This window comes from Microcebus murinus, chromosome 3, assembly GCF_040939455.1.
Source record: "Microcebus murinus isolate Inina chromosome 3, M.murinus_Inina_mat1.0, whole genome shotgun sequence".
Lineage (NCBI taxonomy): Eukaryota > Metazoa > Chordata > Mammalia > Primates > Cheirogaleidae > Microcebus > Microcebus murinus.
The window spans coordinates 71072787-71092379 of NC_134106.1; the positions used below are offsets into that span (position 1 = coordinate 71072787).

Sequence of the window (19593 nt, forward strand, 5' to 3'; positions counted from 1 at the left end):
GAGCAGGTGCTGGGAACACAGGTCCTGGGCCCTGAAACTGCTTCAGAGGAGTGTGTGTGTTTGTGAGGGCTTCTGCAGAGATGGCTTCAGGATTCAAGGGAGTTTGGGAAGAGATTTGCATGCCTTGGCCAGGTTTCATTCAGCCAAGAATTGTATTCTATGGAAGCCAATCAGTTTAGGGGTAGAGAAGAAGGGAGGTATCATGGGAAAAACAGTTTTGTAATTGGTTTTTGTTGTTTGGGTTTAATTTTCAAAGATTAATCCGGGAGTGATGAGATAGAAAGGGGAAGAACTCAGGTGAGGGAAACTCTTTTAGATGACTTCAGTCCCTTGTGGTGTAGGCAGAAAGTGAAAAAGGCCCCCAAAACAATGATGGAATGAGCAAGAGAAACATTATAAAAGGTAAATTGTCAAGCTTGGATGACTGCCTGTGATAGGAGAAAAAGAATGTGTTAGTGACTCAAAGGTGACTAAGATTTCAGCCTACACAAGGGGTGACTAGGTTTGTGCACAGTAGTGGTTCATTTTTATAACGTACTCATGTTATTTTATTTATTTATTTTTTTGAGACAGAGTCTCACTGTTGCCTGGGCTAGAGTGCTGTGGCATAAGCCTAGCTCACAGCAACCTCAAACTCCTGGGTTCAAGCTCAAGCGATCCTCCTGCCTCAGCCTCCAGAGTAGCTGGGACTACAGGCATGCACCACCATGCCCGGCTAATTTTTTCTCTATATATTTTTAGTTGTCCAGCTAATTGCTGTCTATTTTTAGTAGAGATGGGGTCTTGTTTTTGCTCAGGCTGGTCTCAAACTCCTGAGCTCAAACAATCCATCCACCTTGGTCTCCCAGAGTGCTAGGATTACAGGCATGAGCCACTGCGCCCAGCCAAAATAAAATAAAATAAAATAAATAAAGGCAGGCTATAATAAGGAAATTACTTATTATTTTTAAAAAAGTATCTTTTAAAATACTACTTTCAATTAATTGAGGAAATATTAAAACTTTTGTTAGCTTGTAAAGGTCAGGCGTGGTAGCTCTCGCCTGTAATCCTCAGCAGTTTGAGAAGCCAAAGTGGGAGGATCACTTGAGACCAGGAGTTTGAGACCAGCCTGAGCAACATAGCAAGACCCTGTCTCTACAAAAATTTTTTTTTAAAAGAATGAAAAGAAAAGAAAAAAGTGGGTTAGTCAGAAACACCACTGTTTCCAGATATCTCTTTGATTTTCATCACTGGGCTTTTGACTTTGGGTCAACAGAATTTGCTCCTGTCTGTATAGCTCTGAGTGGTGCCTGTGAGTAGGAAAGAATACACCACAAGGGGAGATCTCCTGAGTCACCCAGGCTCAGTTGTCACCTCTTGCCCCCAGAGGTGAGGCCACTACAGAACAAGCTGACAGGCTTCTCCCTGGACCTGCCTCAAAGCCCTTTTCCAATAGGTCTAGTAGAAACTGAATATGAATGTTGCAAGGCCTAAGGCTTAGGACCAGAGAGGAAGATGGAGAACTCCTCTGAAAAATCAATTTAGCATCATCTAAACAAGTTAAAAATGTGTGAACTTGAGGCCCCAGAAGCATCTCCAGAGAGATTCTTGACCATGGGCTCCTATAATTTCACATAAGACTGTTCATGGCGGCACTGCTAGTCATAGCAAAAAACTGCAAACAACCCAAATGTCCACTGGTAAGAGGAGCATTTGTACAGTAGAATATTTTACAGCTACAGGTACAGCAGAGACAAATGTCACAAGCATCATGTTGAGAGGTAAGAAAAGCAAACTGAAGAATACACACAGTATGATTTATTTTATATAATGCTCAAAATCATGCAAAATCAGCATATTGATATTTGGAGAGTAAAACCATGAAGAAAAGCAAGAGAATGGTCAAGAAAAATTTAGGAGGGGCTGGCATGCAGAGCGGCACACAAGGGGGCTTTACTAGTGTGGGCTGCAATGTATCTCTTAAACCAGGCTGTAGGTAGTTGGGTGTTCATATTTTTATACTCTGCTCATGTGATCTATTCTTTTGTATGAACTTAATATATAATTAAAATTTGAAAAGCTAGATAGGGCAGAGGTCTCCTGCAAAAGATGAGATTACAAAACCATATCCTCATAATCCCGGAACTCAAAACTCATCAACTCACTCTTTATTTAATAGTCAGACAAACAAAATGAAAAGGCCAAGTTTATATACAGAACAAATATAGATGGAGAAAAATGACCCAAGAGCCCCAAGTTTCTCTGTCTTCTGGATCACATTTGCCTTTTAGTGATTTCTCTTTTTCATATTTCATTTATTATTGTAGTCACAAACATTTCTTGAGTATTTCATAAGCTGGGCGTGGTTTAGCTTGTAAGGACTGGACAATAGAGAGCAAGGCAGTGTGGTTCCTGCCGTGCAGAAGAGGCAGATAATTAAGCAATAAAGATAAATGAGAACAGGTGCTGCACAGAAAAAGTACCAGAGGTTGGGGGAGCGCACGGCAGGCCCAGGCAACTGAGGCCTGGGAGATGTACTTAGAGAGTAACAAGAACAGATGCTTATTGTGTGCCAGGCCTTGTTCTAAGCATTTTACATATTCTATACAATACATATTAACTCACTGGATCCTCACCTCACAAGAACCCTAATGAGATAGCTACCATTATTATCCTTATTTTACAGAAAACTGAGAGGCACAGAGGGGTTAAGTGAGTAGCCCAAGGTCACACAGCTTGTAAGTGCTGAGCCAGGATTCAACCCCTGGCATGCTGGTGTTACTAACTACCACACTCTGCTGCCCCTCTTGCTTCCCTGAGAAAGTCATATTCTGGCTGAGGCCTGAGAGATGAACAGCAGTTAGGCAGGAGCAGAGGAAGAAGCAGGGGAGGGGGATGAGAGTTCAGGCAGAGGGCCCATGTATGCATCACCTGAAGGTCACACAAGGAGCTAAAATAAATATTTAGCCACAAGAAAAAATGTGGAACATCCCTCCAGTGGCTGAGAACAGTCCTCTTTCATTTCTGTTCTTTCAAACTTTGGCTGAGAAGAGGCAGTGCAGGGGTGAGGCGAGGTCTGGGGGAGGTGGTTGGAGCACTGTGGTCATTTTCTCTGGGAGAGACACAGACCTTGGTGGCAGGGATCCGAGAGCTTCTAAAGGCCCATGGCAACAACTACCAGGGCTCCTGGGAAAGTCCCCAGGCATCCGGGACCCTGCAGCCTTGGCAGCCCCTCAATCCCCTCTTGGCCTTGTTTCCCAATGGACTCAACATCAATCAACCACGAGAACCTCAAGTATGACCTAGCAAACAGCTGGCAAACTATTTTTAAAATCCAATTTAAAGTTGTATATGTATAAGCCCCAGTGGATTTCTCTGGGGGATTCTATCTTTCAAGTGGAAATTTTTTTAAGTCAAATAAGGTAATCTCTATTTTGATTCCCATCAAACCCGGAGTGCAGGGCCCTGCAGCCAACGGTAAGTGCTAATCCATTTTAAGCACAAACAAGCCAGAGCTTGGGAGCCAGGAAGACTCCGGGACCCAGAGGGAAAGGTCAGGACTGCTGATATTTATCGTGTTAACACTGTTAGTGTGTGCTTGGCTCTGTCCAGCAGAGGAGAAGAAATAAAAGACATGAATTATGGCTGCAGGAGTGGAGGGGAGCGAGGCTTGGGGGATCTGCCCACAAGTTGTCCAGCTCCCTGAACATTGGATTCTCTCTAGCCCTCATTAAAAAAAAAAAAAAAAGAGGAATCAAAAGCAACTAGAAACAAGAGTGAGGAGAGAGCAGGGTTCTAATTCTGGGGCAGGGAATGCAGCGCAGAGGGCAAGAGGGCTAGGCTAGGGGGGCTAGGCTAGGGCCACCACAGCCTGCTTGTCTCGCTCAACCAGGCCTCTTTTGTGACTCTGCAGCCGCCAGGCTTAGGCCTCAGGCGCCGATGGAGAGATAAAGCATCTTGTCCCAGGGCCAGCAGCACAGTGTACCCTGCAAGGACCACAGCATTTTGCTTTTAATAAACACTTTTTTTGCATTTAGCAACACGGATTTATTTGTCTGGGCTTTTCTTTTTTCTGGGGCCTAAAGTTACAAATTGGACAGATACATCTAGGGAAGGATTTCTCCTGCATTTTCCCCCTTACTGGGTACTTTGCAAATGTCATTGCTCCTGCCTCACTTTTTTGGTCTAAAAACAAACAAAACATAAACTTTAGGTAACTGAAAAGGACCATTGGCTACATGAAGACATATTCCAAGCAGGTGAAGGTTTTGAGACATGGGAAGGAGAGGGCAGTGCTGGGCAGACATCCTGGGTGGAGAAGAGAGGGTCCCAGAGCAGAGGGAGAGGACCAGAAGGAAGCTCCTGACAGAAACACTTTGTAATCTGCCTGCTGTGAGGGGGCCCACAGAGGAGCTGTAGGAGGCTGCTTTCAGGAAACAAGGCAGTTCCACTAGGTGGGTAGTAGGGCAGGGGCAGGGAGGCCTACCTGCCCTGGGAGTGCTTTTTTGTTTTTTGTTTGTTTTGAGACAGGGTCTCCCTGTGTTGGTTTGAGTACATGCAGTGGCATCATCATAGCTCACTGCAACCTCAAACTCCTGGGCTCAAGCGATCCTCCTCCCTTAGCTTCCCAGGGGTAGCTGGGACTACAGGTGCTTGCCACCATACTCGGCTAATTTTTCTACTTTTTATAGAGACAGGGTCTCACTCTTGCTCAGGCTGGTCTCAAACTCTTGGCCTCAAGTGATCCTCCTGCCTGGGCTTCCCAAAGTGCTGGGGTTACAGGCATGAGCCACTGCACCCGAATGGGAGGGCTTTTGTCTGCGGCCATGAAGTGATCACAATTTCACCAGGCAGCTCATGCTCAGTTCTCACCATTTAAAAAGTCATTCTCATATTGAACTAATGGATACCAGCCATTAGCACATGCTGGGGCCTGGTGTATGGTAAGTGCTCTATAAATATTAGTCAGTATCATTATTGAGCAGAAAGCTGCCTCCCCCAAATAATTAGCCATTGGTCCAATGCTGTCTTCAAAAGCAACCTGGTCCATGCCTGATCCTTTAGTTCTTGTTTCCAATATAACCATCTTCTGTTCCTTCCACCATTCCTGACATAGAATGGCTTCCAGACACACCAGTGTGGTTGCTCTCTATGGACAATTCAAGTTATCAATATCCCATTTTAAAAATGGCACCCAAGAATAAATCTAATATTTTAGGTATTATCTCACCATCCAAAGATACTGTGGAAAAACACTCCTTGACCGCTCTCATCTGTTCATACGCAAACCATTATGCTAGGAATATGTGAAATGCTGGAGCTACGAAGGTAAATAAAACACAGTGCCTCCAAAAGCAAGCTGGTCCCCGTCTCATCCCCTTCCTTGGTTCTTGTTTCCATAATAAACATCTTCACTGCCTTCTACCATACTTGACATTGCAACAGCCCCAGATGGGAAACTACCCAATTACCATATTTGAATGGATAAATAAATTGTGGTCTATTCAAAAGACTACATACTATTTTTGGTTCATTTAAAAAAATGTTCCCAGTTCTCTAGGTATTAAAAAAAAAAAAAAAAAATGAAAAAAAAAAAAATATGGGCCGGGCGCGGTGGCTCACGCCTGTAATCCTAGCACTCTGGGAGGCCGAGGCGGGCGGATTGCTCGAGGTCAGGAGTTCGAAACCAGCCTGAGCAAGAGTGAGACCCAGTCTCTACTATAGATTAAAAAAAAAAAAAAAGAAATTAATTGGCCAACTATTATATATAGAAAAAATTAGCCGGGCATGATGGCGCATGCCTGTAGTCCCAGCTACTCGGGAGGCTGAGGCAGCAGGATTGCTTGAGCCCAGGAGTTTGAGGTTGCTGTGAGCTAGGCTGATGCCACAGCACTCACTCTAGCCTGGGCAACAAAGTGAGACTCTGTCTCAAAAAAAAAGTACAAAAACAGCCATAATTAATCTATTAGTTTAACTAAGAGAATTTTGGGGTGCCGGCTGTACGAGGTGTGCTCAGTTTGTGAAAATTCTGTGGTTTATATACTTCCGATGAGTGCACTTTCCTCTATGATGTTATACATCAATGAGAAATTAAGGAAGAAAAAACCATCATGCACACTATGAAGCTTATTGGAGACAGACAGTGAGATAACTTTTGTTCAGCATGGCAAATGCTATAATAGGGAAATAAATACATAATGCATGTTACAGGAATACAGACAGAAGAAGGAACAAGTAGCTCAGGCTCAGGGATGGGACAGCGTCAGAGAGGCCTCCTGGAGGGACACTAGAGCTAAATGGGAGCTGAACCTCATCCTTGTAGGCTGAATACAGCACTTGGGAAAAAAGGTGTGTATGATTTTAGGCACGTTGATAGAGAGAAGAATGAGATGTTAAAGGCACTCACCCCTGAGGGCTTCATTTATTCCCTGAAGTAGGAAGTTGAGATTGGCCAGGAAGATGAGAATGTAAGTGAGCGATAAGAAGCAAAGCATGGTAGTCATTTAGAATAACTGGGGAATAAGAGCCAGAGCCCACCAAGAATAAGTAAAAAAAAAAAATTGACGGGTGGCACAGAGACGTAAACCATGAATTTGGAGTGGGGTCATTCTTACTGGTGAGTGGTCTTTCTCAGGAGCATAAAAAGAAAATCCAGGGTTGGAATTTTATTGGGCAGATGTGGCAAGAGCAGAATTGGCATTGGTGCGGTAGTGGCTTAAAAAGTCAGTCACAATGTCCAGCCAGAAGCAGGGAACAGTCATCTGTGACCTCACTCCCTCGTGGTTTACCTCTCGTAGCTCTGATCACTCCTTCTCAGCCTCCCTGAGGGTTCCTCTTCCTGTACTCAGCCCTTAAGGATAGGTGATTTCTAAAGTCCTACCTTGATACAGGGCTCTTTTTGGACTGTACAATTTCTTTACATTTAGTTTCGACTACCACCTCATCTGATGTCGCTGTCTTCAAAAGCAACCTGATCCACATCTTATCCACTTTGTTTCATTTCCAACCCAGAATTCTCTGAGCTCCAGATCTATATGTCTACTCAATGTGTTCAAATACAACATATTCCTTAACTCATCATTTTCAAGTTGAACTCATTTTCTTCTTCAAACTCTTCTGGTCTCTAACCCTCTCCTTCCTCCTGAGTATTTGCTTAGGCAGCAATGCCATCCACTCAGCTGCCCAAGGCAAATGCCTGGGCTGCCTCTTTAATTCCTCCTTTCTTATCCTACTCATCCAATCAGGCACCAAAGCTGTCAGTGTTTCTTTTTAATAACTCTCCTTTCTGGGGCTGTTATTCCATCCTCACTAACACCTCCTAAATTTGAGCCCCACTCTGTTGCAAAAACTTCCTATTGGTCCTTTGACTCTAGTCTCACATCTCCCCTCCATCCTCCAGGTTGCTGCCCTGATGGTCCTCAGAAAATCCAAATGGGCGGGGCGTGATGGCTCACGCCTGTAATCCTAGCACTCTGGGAGGCCGAGGCGGCCAGATTGCTCGAGGTCAGGAGTTCGAAACCAGCCTGAGCAAGAGCAAGACCCCGTCTCTACTATAAATAGAAAGAAATTAATTGGCCAACTGATATATATATATATATATATATATATATATATATATATATATAAAAATTAGCCGGGCATGGTGGCGCATGCCTGTAGTCCCAGCTACTCGGGAGGCTGAGGCAGGAGGATCGCTTGAGCCCAGGAGTTTGAGGTTGCTGTGAGCTAGGCTGACGCCACGGCACTCACTCTAGCCTGGACAACAAAGTGAGACTCTGTCTCAAAAAAAAAAAAAAGAAAAAGAAAATCCAAATGGTCTGGTCATAATGCTTTTTATTAATGCAGCTAAAACAAAGCTGTCCCATGCCAGGACAAACCGTAACCTCCCATCCAAGTTATCCCTTTTCTCCCTCTTCTTTATCTCTCCGTGTTTCTTGTCTGATTTCAAAATATTTATTTTTACATTCACCTGGTATAAAAAATGAAAAGTGTCAAACAAAAAGCAAAGATTATCTTCTCCTCCCCCCAACTCCCAGTGCCACCCTCCAATATTTACTACCACTTGTTTTGAATCCTTCCTGAAAAAAGTCTACATATACCTGTATATCTACTTTTTAATTTAGCACAAATGAGAATATTGCTATGCATATTGATTTTTTGAGCATAGCATATTTAGAAGAACTTTCCATATCAGCACATACTCTTCTACCTCATGCTTTAATGATTGCATACTTTTGCATTACACAAATATATTTAACTGGTCCCCTACTCATGGATATCTAGTGTTTTCCAGTTTTTTGTTAATTACAATGTTGCAGTGAAGATCCTTGCAAGCGATTTCCCCATAACTTTGCCAGTTTATCCCTAGGGCCAATTTCTACTGATAGAATCAGCTGAGTCAAGGAGTACTAGCATTCAAAATGTTGACAGACATTGCTAAATTACCCTCCCGAAGAGTTGAATCTGTTTACATTCCCAGCAACAATGTATGAGGGTGCCTATTTCTTCATACGCTTATAAACACTGGGCATTACCAAACTTTTATTTGTCTTCCAATCTGATAGATAAAAAATGCAGTCTCATTTTACTTTGCATTCTTTATGAGTGAGATTGAATATCTTTTTCACATATTTATTAGCTATTTGTATTTCTTGTAAACTGTTCATATCATCTGCTTATATGGTTGTTACTTATCAGTGGGTGTTTGAATGATCATTTAGTCTCCCAAGGATGTGAATAGGTTGATAGAAGTCCACGAATTTCACCCTGGCCCAACCAGGAGACTCAGTCAAAGAGAACTGAACAGCCCCAAAAGTTTAAGTAAGGGACCATTTCTGGTGCTTTCTGTCTCCTGGTACTTAGCTGCCCAACCAGCTGGATCATCCAGAACTTTCAAGTTGGAACAATCTCCATTTTCTCTCCCTTCTCCCATTTTGTGCATAATTTCAGGAACAGGTGGCAGGGGGTCTGGCCAGACTCAAAGCCACTTGAGTGGGAAACAACTGCAGTAATACAAATCAATAAGCTTTGACCCCGTACTTCTACCTCGACCCATTTTTATACTTTGATGAATATTTCCTAAAGAAAAAATTCCAAGTATAAAAAATATTATATGTATAAGAAGTTCATTTACAGTGTTGTTTAAATAATGGAAAAACTATTTTACAAAGAGCCTCTATGTCTAACAATAAGGAAATTGATCAGTAAATCCTCTGTATTTATCATTATGGAGTACTTTACAATTATGAATACTAAGACTGGGTGATGACATGGAAAATGCTAATGAAGCGATTTAACATTTGATGAAATTAATATATTTATACTATTTAATAGAAGTATACTTAAACTGTATTTTTTAAAAATGAAAAGAATGTTAACAGTTTTGCTAAAGAGCTGGCAGTATAGGTGGCTTTCTCTTCTTATTTTTCTGAACTTAAAAAAAAATTTTTTTTGAGACAGAGTCTCACTCTGTCATCCAGGTTAGAGTGCAGTAGTGTCATCATAGATCACTGCAACCTCAAACTCCTGGGCTCAAGTGATCCTTCTGCCTGAGCCTCCCAAGTAGCTGGGACTACAGACCCATGCCACTGCACCAGGCTAATTTTTCTGTTTTTGGTAGAGACCAGGTCTCTCTCTTGCTCAGGCTGGTCTCGAATTCCTGGCCTCAAGCAATCCTCCTGCCTCACCCTCCCAGAGTTCTAAGTTTATAGGCGTGAGCCACCAAGACTGGTCATGAATTTTAATATTTCTTTAGAATAAATTGCTAGAGGTGGGACTGCAGAATACTAGGGAATGTGAATTTACATTATGAGAGTTACCAGCAAGGATTCTTAACTTGCAGTATATGGTTGAGCTTCAGAAATTATATATAAAATTGTGTGTGTGTATGATGCATATTTCTAAGGAGAAGTCCATAGATTTTGTCAGATATAAAAAATGGTTATGAGTCACTGAGCTACAGGGAGCTGGCATTTCACTGCAGCCATTGACCACGGGTAGTGAATTTGAAAGTTTTGAGTATTTTTATAAACCACCAAGAGCCATTTTCCATCTAGGTCTGGGACCACCTATAAGGACAATAGATGGTAGCATTTGCCAGTATGTCTTGCCCCCAAAGTAAAGATGAAGAGTCACACAGATACACAGTCATGGCCATACACATGCTTCCTAGGCTCCTGGATGGTACTTGGACTCCACTAGATCAGACAAATGGGACCTAATGGCTGATGTTCTTAGATCTCAGATTAGGAGGCCACCTCCACACAGCCAACAGCTTTGCCTCCAGGCAGTGGGGGCAGTGGCCAGACCTAAACCTGCTTCACCATCCCTCTCCTTGCCTACGTTATTCTCATGCCCAGCGTCCAAAAGCCTAGCCAATGGGACTGACTACTCCAGTACTGTCAGGGCCAGAGACTCGAGTCTATCGTAGTCCACAGACAGGACCATTACCACCTCTCTGCAGGGCTGTGGGCTTCATCATGTGAGACTTTTTGTAGCTACAACTTCATTCTAATCTCCAAAGAGGATGAAAATAAGGCTGCCATCCAGACAGCACACAGGTGATTTAGACCTGAGTTATGAACTCCAGCATTAGCCATAACCCTGCAATGTTCCAGTATCTCAGGGGGTTCTTAACTGGGAGAACATTTTCAGTTGTCACAAGTTGGGGAGGGGGATATGGGGTGCTACTAGTATCTAGTGGAGAGAGGCCAGGGATATTGCTACACATCTTATAATGCACAGGACAAACCCCCACAACAACAAACTATCCAGCACAAAATGTCCATAGTGCCAAAGTTGGGGAAACCCTGAAAAATATCTGATTCATAGCATGTACATGCTGTTTTGGACCAGAAAGTGATCACACTTTTGATACTATTTCCACATGCTACCCAGACCTAGCCTTATATGAAGTTCCTGCCTGAGCTATCCTGGATTGCCTCTTTGATAACCACTTTTACAAAAACTCAGAGAAATCCATTTCTAAATAATTTGATTCTGAATTCTTGAAGCACCCTCTTTTCTCAATGGGTCTAGATATGTGGGCTTCAAATTTTTATGTCTTTTTACTCCAAAAATAATTCTTAAAAATCACATGCTACCACCACACTTTTAAGTAGATAGACATCTAAAGATTTTTATCATAAGTACAGTTGAAAAGGTTATCATTTTTAGCATATTGTAAATACTGGCATTTCAAGTATTATAAACTATAACTCTTTTAAATATATCCAATGGAATCTAAACACCATAGAGATTTAATACTTATCATCGTTTATTTTAAAAAATATATAAACAGATTATTCTTTAATAGCAGGAACGTTTATATTGTTCCTTTTTCTCTGTGATGTCCAATATACTTCCCTGACAGAATTTTATACCAATGTAATATACTTTATCTTGAAAAATATAATTGATCACCTTATTACCTACTCTGTACCAAAATATGCATATAAATTTAAATGTATTAGAAAACATTTATTATGACCATATGTCTATAAGAGTTAGCAAAATTTCCTTTGGCTTAAGTTATCAATATGATAATTAGTACACAACTGATCAAAATGAAAAATATGTTATAATGTTTCATAATTCATCTATCAAAAAAGGGCCGAGCGCGGTGGCTCACGCCTGTAATCCTAGCTCTCTGGGAGGCCGAGGCGGGCGGATTGCTCGAGGTCAGGAGTTCAAAACCAGCCTGAGCAAGAGCGAGACCCCATCTCTACTATAAATAGAAAGAAATTAATTGGCCAACTAATATATATAGAAAAAATTAGCTAGGCATGGTGGCGCATGCCTGTAGTCCCAGCTACTTGGGAGGCTGAGGCAGAAGGATTGCTTGAGCCAGGAGTTTGAGGTTGCTGTGAGCTAGGCTGACGCCATGGCACTCACTCTAGCCTGGGCAACAAAGTAAGACTCTGTCTCAAAAAAAAAAAAAAAAAAAAAAAAGGAAAATTATATAAGCTTGTGTTTGTGTATTTGTGTGTGTGTGTTTAGGGCCTTTTATTCCAATTAGTTTATAAGTCTATAGAAGAATATTTTGTTAGAAATAGAGTTTATTTATTGATTCTAATTCTACTTTTCACTTTTATAGGTGCAAGCACTGAGTAATCTTATTCATATAAATAAGTAGATGATTATGGAAGGGGTTTTGTTAGAGCAATTTCAGTAATTAAAAAAAATTCCTTCTGGGTTAAATGCCAACAAATAAAACCCACATAGTGATCTATTATCCAAAATTATGTTTAATGATCTATCAGCTAACAATGTCATTAAGTCATCCATTTGAGTAGAAAACAAAGGATCCTAGCACTTTAGGAGGCCAACGCAGGAGGATCACCTCAGCTCAGGAGTTCAAGACCAGTCTGGGCAATAGCGAGACCCTGGAGATCCTCATCTCTACCAAAAAAAAAAAAAAAAAAAAAAATTAGCCAGGCATGGTTGCTCATGCCTGTAGTCCCAGCTACCCAGGAGGCTGAGGAAGGAGAATATCACTTGAACCCAGGAGTTTGAAGTTGCAGTGAGCTAGGCTGATGCCACTGTACTCTAGCCTGGGTGACAGAGGGAAGAAAGCCCTGCCTCAAAAAAATTAATTAAAATTAAAATAAAGGATTAGACAAGATTTAACTTGCAAAAATATTTGTTAGCTATCAAAGTCATTCATTTTCTCAGTATCTACACCAATATATTAGTGTGTTCCTTTGTTTAGCACCCCATAGAGAAATTCGGCTGTGGTAAGAGAGCTTCCTTTCTTCAATACAGTAAAAGAAGGACCAATGCAAAAAGGGAATTGGGCCCCTCTCAGGCAGATCAATGTTAGAAGATAGTTCATATGGAATTGAGGATATGGAAACTGATTCCCTGAGAAAACTACATCCACATTCAGACAGACCTTGAAAAGCTTTCAGGTAGCCCCAGGGATACCGTATTCCACTTTGCAGACTACTAGTCCAGATCCTTGCTACTCAAAGTGTGGTCCATAGTCTACCAGGATGAGCACCACTTGGGAGCTTGTTAGAAATGCAGAATCTTGCTGAAATAAATAGTATAATGAGATCCCCAGGTGATTCAAATACACATTTAAGTTTAAGAGCCCACTGCTTCCTCCAGAAAAAGTATTAGGCCGTGGGCGTGGTGGCTCATGCATGTAATCCTAGCACTCTGGGAGGCCAAGTCATTTGAGCTAAGGAGTTTGAAACCAGCTGGGCAAGAACAAGACCCCATCTCTACTAAAAAAATTGAAATGAGCTGGATAACTAAAAATATATAGAAAAAAATTAGCGGGGCATGGTGGCAAATACCTGTAGTCCTAGCTACTCCGGAGGTTGAGGCAGGAGGATCGCTTGAGCCCAGGAGTTAGAGGTTGCTGTGAGCTAGGCTGATGCCACGGCACTCTAGCCCAGGCAACAGAGTGAGACTCTGTCTCAAAAAAAAAAAGTATCCATGGTCCTGAAGGATAACACTTTCATCATATGTATTAAATGGATCTAACAGGCTTTGAAGGTAGCTTGACTCAATCTAGAAAGCAACTACATCCATACTTAGAAAGGAGTGAAATTTGAATCCTAGTGTTTGCATCCTATATATCCCAATGAATGGCACCATTAGCAATTCTGAAAAACATCATCAGCATCATGAAAACTCCTCCAGAGGCCAAACTAATGGTGAAGCTAGAGACACCACATCCTATTATTTAGATTCCTCCTCCTACCTACCTCCCCCACCTCCATGCCTCTAGTTTTTCTCTAAACTCACTTCTCTAACATTCATTCATTCATTAATTCATTTCCCTATCAGTGAGGTTGAGCATCTTTTTATATGTTGATGACAATTTTCATTTTCTCCTTAGTGAACTACCAGCTTATAATTTTTCCTAGTTTTCACTGGACTACTTATATTTTTTCTTATCAATTAGTATTAACCCTTTGTCATATATGCTGCAAATGTTTTCTCCTATGTTTGTCTTTGAATTTTACTTATATAGTAATTTTTAATTTTTACATCATTAATTTATTCATTTTTAATCGTTATTTTATATTCTTTTTTTTTTTTTTTTTTTGAGACAGAGTCTCGCTTTCTTGCCTAGGCTAGAGTGAGTGCCATGGCGTCAGCCTAGCTCACAGCAACCTCAAACTCCTGGGCTCAAGCAATCCTCCTGTCTCAGCCTCCCGAGTAGCTGGGACTACAGGCACAAGCCACCCATGCCTGGCTGATTTTTATATTATATATATTAGTTGGCCAATTAATTTCTTTCTATTTTTATGGTAGAGACGGGGTCTCGCTCAGGCTGGTTTTGAACTCCTGACCTTGAGCAATCCGCCCGCCTCGGCCTCCCAGAGTGCTAGGATTACAGGCGTGAGCCACCTCGCCCGGCCTATATTCATTTTTTTTTTTTTTTTTTTTTTTTTTGAGACAGAGTCTCGCTTTGTTGCCCAGGCTAGAGTGAGTGCCGTGGCGTCCTAACTCACAGCAACCTCAAACTCCTGGGCTCGAGTGATCCTTCTGCCTCAGCCTCCCGGGTAGCTGGGACTACAGGCATGCGCCACCATGCCCGGCTAATTTTTTATATATATATCAGTTGGCCAATTAATTTCTTTCTATTTATAGTAGAGACGGGGTCTCGCTCTTGCTCAGGCTGGTTTTGAACTCCTGACCTTGAGCAATCCGCCCGCCTCGGCCTCCCAAGAGCTAGGATTACAGGCGTGAGCCACAGCGCCCGGCCCTATATTCATTTTTAATCGTTATTTTATATCGTTAATTTTTTTTTTTAAGAGATGGAGTCTGCTCTGTCACCTGGGCTGGAGTGCAATAGCATGATCATAGCTTATTGCAGTCTCCAACTCCTGGGCTGAAGCCATCTTCTTGCCTCAGCCTCCTGAGGGGCTGGGATGTTGTCAGCCCAGCCTGTATGTTGTTAAATCTATCATTCTTTTCCTTTGTGGCTTCTGGATATTCAAATTTGCTTGTGAAGGTTTGCCAGGTTATAAAAATATTCATTCTCTTACCATTTTTCATTTGACATACTGACAAAAATTTAAAAGAGTAATAACCCAGCACTGGAGAGAGTCAGGAAATGATATTCTCATATCCAACTGAGGATGTGAGTTTCTGGTCCAGGCTTGGTGGCTCAGGACTCTAATCCCAGCACTGTGGGAGGCCAAAGTGGGAAGACCACTTGAGGCCAGGAATTTGAGACCAGTTGGGGAAACATAGCAAGACCCATGTCTACGAAAAATAAAAAAATTATCTGGGTACAGTGGTGTGTACCTGTAGTCCTAACTACTTGGGAGGCTGAGGCAGGAAAATCTCTTGAGCCCAGGAATTTGAGGCTGCAGTGAGCTATGATCATGCCACTACACTCCAGCCAGGATGACAGAGGGAGACTGTGTTTCACACACAAAAAAAGGGGGGGTGGTGGTAGGGGGTGGAGAAGGATTTATACCTGTATGTATTGTCCTAGAGAGATGGTCATGAAAATTGTTAAGAGAAAAAGCCATATTTCTCTGAATAGTAAAATATGTGTATGTGTGTATATGTGTGTACGTTCACAGAAAAAGGTATAAAAGGATACAAACCAAACAGTTACTGGTTACCTCAGAGAGTGTGAAGTATTTTCTATTTGGCTATAACAAGGGGCAAGAATTTAGAGCTCAAACCAGGCTCAAGTCCCAGCTCCATTATTGATTTGATGTGTGACTTGGATGAATTACAGGTTAGTTTCTTCATCTGTAAAACAAGAAGAGAAACAGTGACTGCCTAGTTAGAGCTGTTGTAGGGACTGGATATTACAACGGGACCTGTCACAATAAATTGTAGCTATTATCATCACATTGTTATCTCCTTCAGTGTCTTCTTCCCTGTACCCTATGCATTCTTCCATCCAAGACTCCTTCATTGGGACTATAAAAATATTTGATTAAGTATCAAGAGAAAAAAACAGAAAAATAAAAACAAAATGCAAAAAGCCTAAAAATGAGAGGATTCTCATAGTATTTGTTTCTGATCCCACTAGAGTTAGCTTGCTTTTAAGGGCATCTGAGCTATCCAGGCTTTGGCCCTAAAGAACTGGCATAATTTTGGAGACATCTGGCCTAGATTTCTTTCTTTTTGGCCTGTCTTCACATAGAAGTTACTCTTAAGACCCGCAGCCTAGGAGCTTCTTTCCTAACATCTCCACACCTTCACTATTGCTCTTTCCTATATGTAGTGCCATCTTCCTCCTTTCTCCTGACAAATCAACAGCTTCTTGTACGGCAAAAGCCTTCTTTTACTTACTGGAACTCTCTCCCTATCAGGCTAAGACCTAGAGTTGTTATATTTGCTGTGTAAATCACAAATACCAGTTTATCTAATCCCAACTTTGCCTCTTTCGTAGGACTACTGCTACATAATCTCTGGGTTAAGAAATCTGGAGCCTTTAGGCAGCAATTAGATTTTTTCTATATGCTTTACAACATTTCATATTCAACAGATCTCATTAATGAGATATGAAACAAACCAGTAATTTCTCCTGGTTTATTTTGCCATTAGGGCACTAATCTATGAAATTAGAAATCTCATTCCTCTCATAATAGGATGGTCATGCACTTCTGTTAGTAAAGAGCTCTCAATTTTATTAATTACAATGCTTGTGACTAAAACAAAGCACGACAGAATCTCTTGTCCTTCATTTTATATGATCACCAGGGTCTCTTATTTCTCTGTTTCCTACTGCCATTCTTTATATTCATTTGCTTTTCCTGTTTCCTTCCCTTTTCCCTCTCTTCTCTCTCCCTCTTGAACATTCTTGAGCACCTTTGTATGCCAAGCATTTAGCAACAAAGCTTGAGCAAAACAGCCCACCTCTCATTATCATTATCATGGAACTTACAAACCTAATTGGGAGTTGGAAATGTTCATCAAATAATCACCGAATCTGTAATTTCAAACTGCACTTAGTGTAATGAAGAAAACCAAAGGACCCTGTGACAAATCTTGTAGGTGAAGGTTTCATTCAGGAAGTAGCAGCTGCACTGAGTTAGGAAGGATAAGGCATCTCCTCTCATTTAGATCTTTCAGTGTGAACAGAGACCAGGATTGTCATAGCATTAGTCCCTGAGTCTGCCTCATAGATGTGGCCATAAATATTTGTGGAAGGGAGGAAGAGACAATATGAATAATATAAAATCAATGAAAATGTGTCCTGCTTTGTTTTGATACTAAGCAATTAATAAATTTGTTACTAAAAGAAATTCAAAGTAAAAGACCAAAAGAGGGGAGTGTTGCACAAGATGAGGTTGAAGAAGTAGCAGCCAAATCACACTTAGGCCTCTAAGAGTATGTAGGGATTTTTTTTGTTTTTAAGAGATGGCAGTCTCACTATGTTACCCAGACTGGTCTTGAACTCCTGGGCTCAAGTGACCCTCTCACCTTCACCGCCCAAGCAGCTGGGACTACAGATGCCAGCCACCACGTCTGACAGGGATTTTAGTCTTTATGCTAACAGTAATTGGAAGCCACTGAAAAGTAATTCACAGGAAATACAGCTAACTTTTTTACAGCTAACATTTTAAAAATACTTATGTGCTAGATACTTTCCTAAAGACTTTACTTGCATGATTTTATTTAATCCTTGAAACAAGCATATGACAGTACTATTATTATTCCAAGTTTACTGACTGAGGAAGCTAAGGTATAAACAGCTCAAGTTGTTTGCTCAACACTGTTAATAAGTGGCAGAGACATGACTCTGAAACCCCTACAACCACTATTATAAGGACATACTGTGAACAAGAAAGAGATATAGGTAAGCAAGTATATACAGCTGATTCTAATCTTCTTGGCAGGAATAGCCCCACTGTGGAGTTGGTAGCACAGGGTATCAGGGTTTAATGAGCTAATCATTGAATTTAACTAATCCCCATGCTCTGACTCCCTATTAATAAAATAACCTTCTAATTATATTCTGGCTTCCCATATACATTTTTATGCTGAGAGATAATGCACTGACCAGCCTACACATGCATTTTGTTCCAGTTGACAATTTTATTACTCATGGTGAGTTAATAAATTGGCATTCTGCTTTAAAAAAGAAGAAGTATCAGTAAAACAACAACAAAAAAGATGAAATCGTCTTATATAGTTACTTTTGCATGAAGGGTTACTTTGAAAAGCAAAACTCAAAAATGAAAATAACATATCTATTGTCTCTTTTGTGATTTAACCTTTTCTTGCTGTCTGCTTTGAGCGACCATGGATGTGGTCGTGACGTCTGGAGATGAGCTCTTTCTTTATGTCTTGGTGGAAGGAAGCCCCTAGCACAGAGCAGCCCAAGTGCTTTCCTTTGTTTCCCAGTGAGCCTTTGGCAAACTCCCACCTTCCCTTCCGCACAGGCGGAGAGGATTGTTCTTCAGCATTTACCTAGTTCTTTGGGCAATAGGCAGCTGGAGGCTGTTACAAGGGTCTTGCTCATCTCCCCAGTGTGAAGTGCCTCCCGTGCTAGGAGCAGGCCGTGCCCCTTAACGTCATTAAGCCAGGCGTTCCTGTCACGCGCTCTGCTCAGGCCACCACGACACCAGCCCCTGCAGGAGCTGAAGTGACGTCCGCCCTCACCGTGGGCCCTTCCAGACGGGACTCCACGAAATCGGTTCCTGACTCCCTGCTTCTTCTTAGCTCAAGTTTTGTTTTGCTCTTTTTTCCTTCCTTCTCTATAATTCCTTTATTGGGCAAAACTGGGACGAACGCAGGTGGACGTTTTAAAACGAAAGCTGCATGAAACAGACCATTTCACCTAGTGAAGAGATCTGCTTAAGCACATTCAAGGGCTTGAATAGGGCTTTCCTCTTCCCAAGAAAAATAATTATTTGTTCAATATTCTCCAGATCAGAACATTGAAATGACAGTCTAAATGTTTCCCCCCTCAAAGACACTGCTAGTAAAAGGACGGCTTTGGCAGCGGCCTCCTTTCTCCGTGACGGAGTAAAGGATGAGCGCGGCCTTCACTTCAGGGCCAACGAGGGGTGAGGGTCCCTCTCAGAAACTAAAGCGCAGGGGACGGGGCAAGGATGGCAATTGCTTAAATCGATGACAGCACTCTCATTACTCTGCCTTCTGGCCATTTTCTCCAGAGTCATTAATCAAGAAATTATTAGCAACTGGGCTGGCGCCCCTAGTCATTTCTAGCAGCTGGCAGCGAGCAGGGCCGGGGCGAATAAGGCCGTGCTAAGAATCGTACGCTGACCGGCCAAGATGGCCACTTTCGCATGTCCGAGAGCCGCTGTTACCCGGTATCCAAAGGCGGGGCAGCCAGAAAGACCCCTAGGAAGAGCCAGAGCACAAAACCTCCGCGATTCCAGCTGCCACCGCTGGGGGACGCGCCCTCCGGCACAGATCTCTGGGCCAACGGTCGAAAGGGAGGTGCCATGTCAGAGAACAGGGGAGCCAGTCCATAAAGCCCTAGTCGCTTTTTCCTCCCACATCGAACAGGGAAGGGAGAAACAGCACACTCCACTCATGTTTCCACCTGCCCTTTGTTATACCTGCTTAAGATAGCTAAATAGTCGCAGGTGGAGCGAGTTTCCTTCGCTGCTTCCCCCCGCCTCGCAGAGTGGTTCAGCCCTGGCTCCGCGGGGTGCA

The 19593-nt window shown here is 42.1% G+C and overlaps 1 protein-coding gene and 1 long non-coding RNA gene across 3 annotated transcripts in view; one reads left to right on the forward strand and one right to left on the reverse strand.

Annotated features, from left to right (window-relative positions):
• The window catches only part of VAMP5 (vesicle associated membrane protein 5), a 190229-nt gene that overhangs the window by 124491 nt on the left and 46145 nt on the right, over positions 1 to 19593 (forward strand). The window lies entirely within an intron of this gene.
• Positions 15577 to 19585, reverse strand: LOC105876592 (uncharacterized). Its single transcript, XR_001156565.3, has 2 exons — positions 18379 to 19585; positions 15577 to 15705 (listed from the first exon to the last, which is right to left on the reverse strand). It is a non-coding gene; the product is annotated as an uncharacterized LOC105876592 (long non-coding RNA).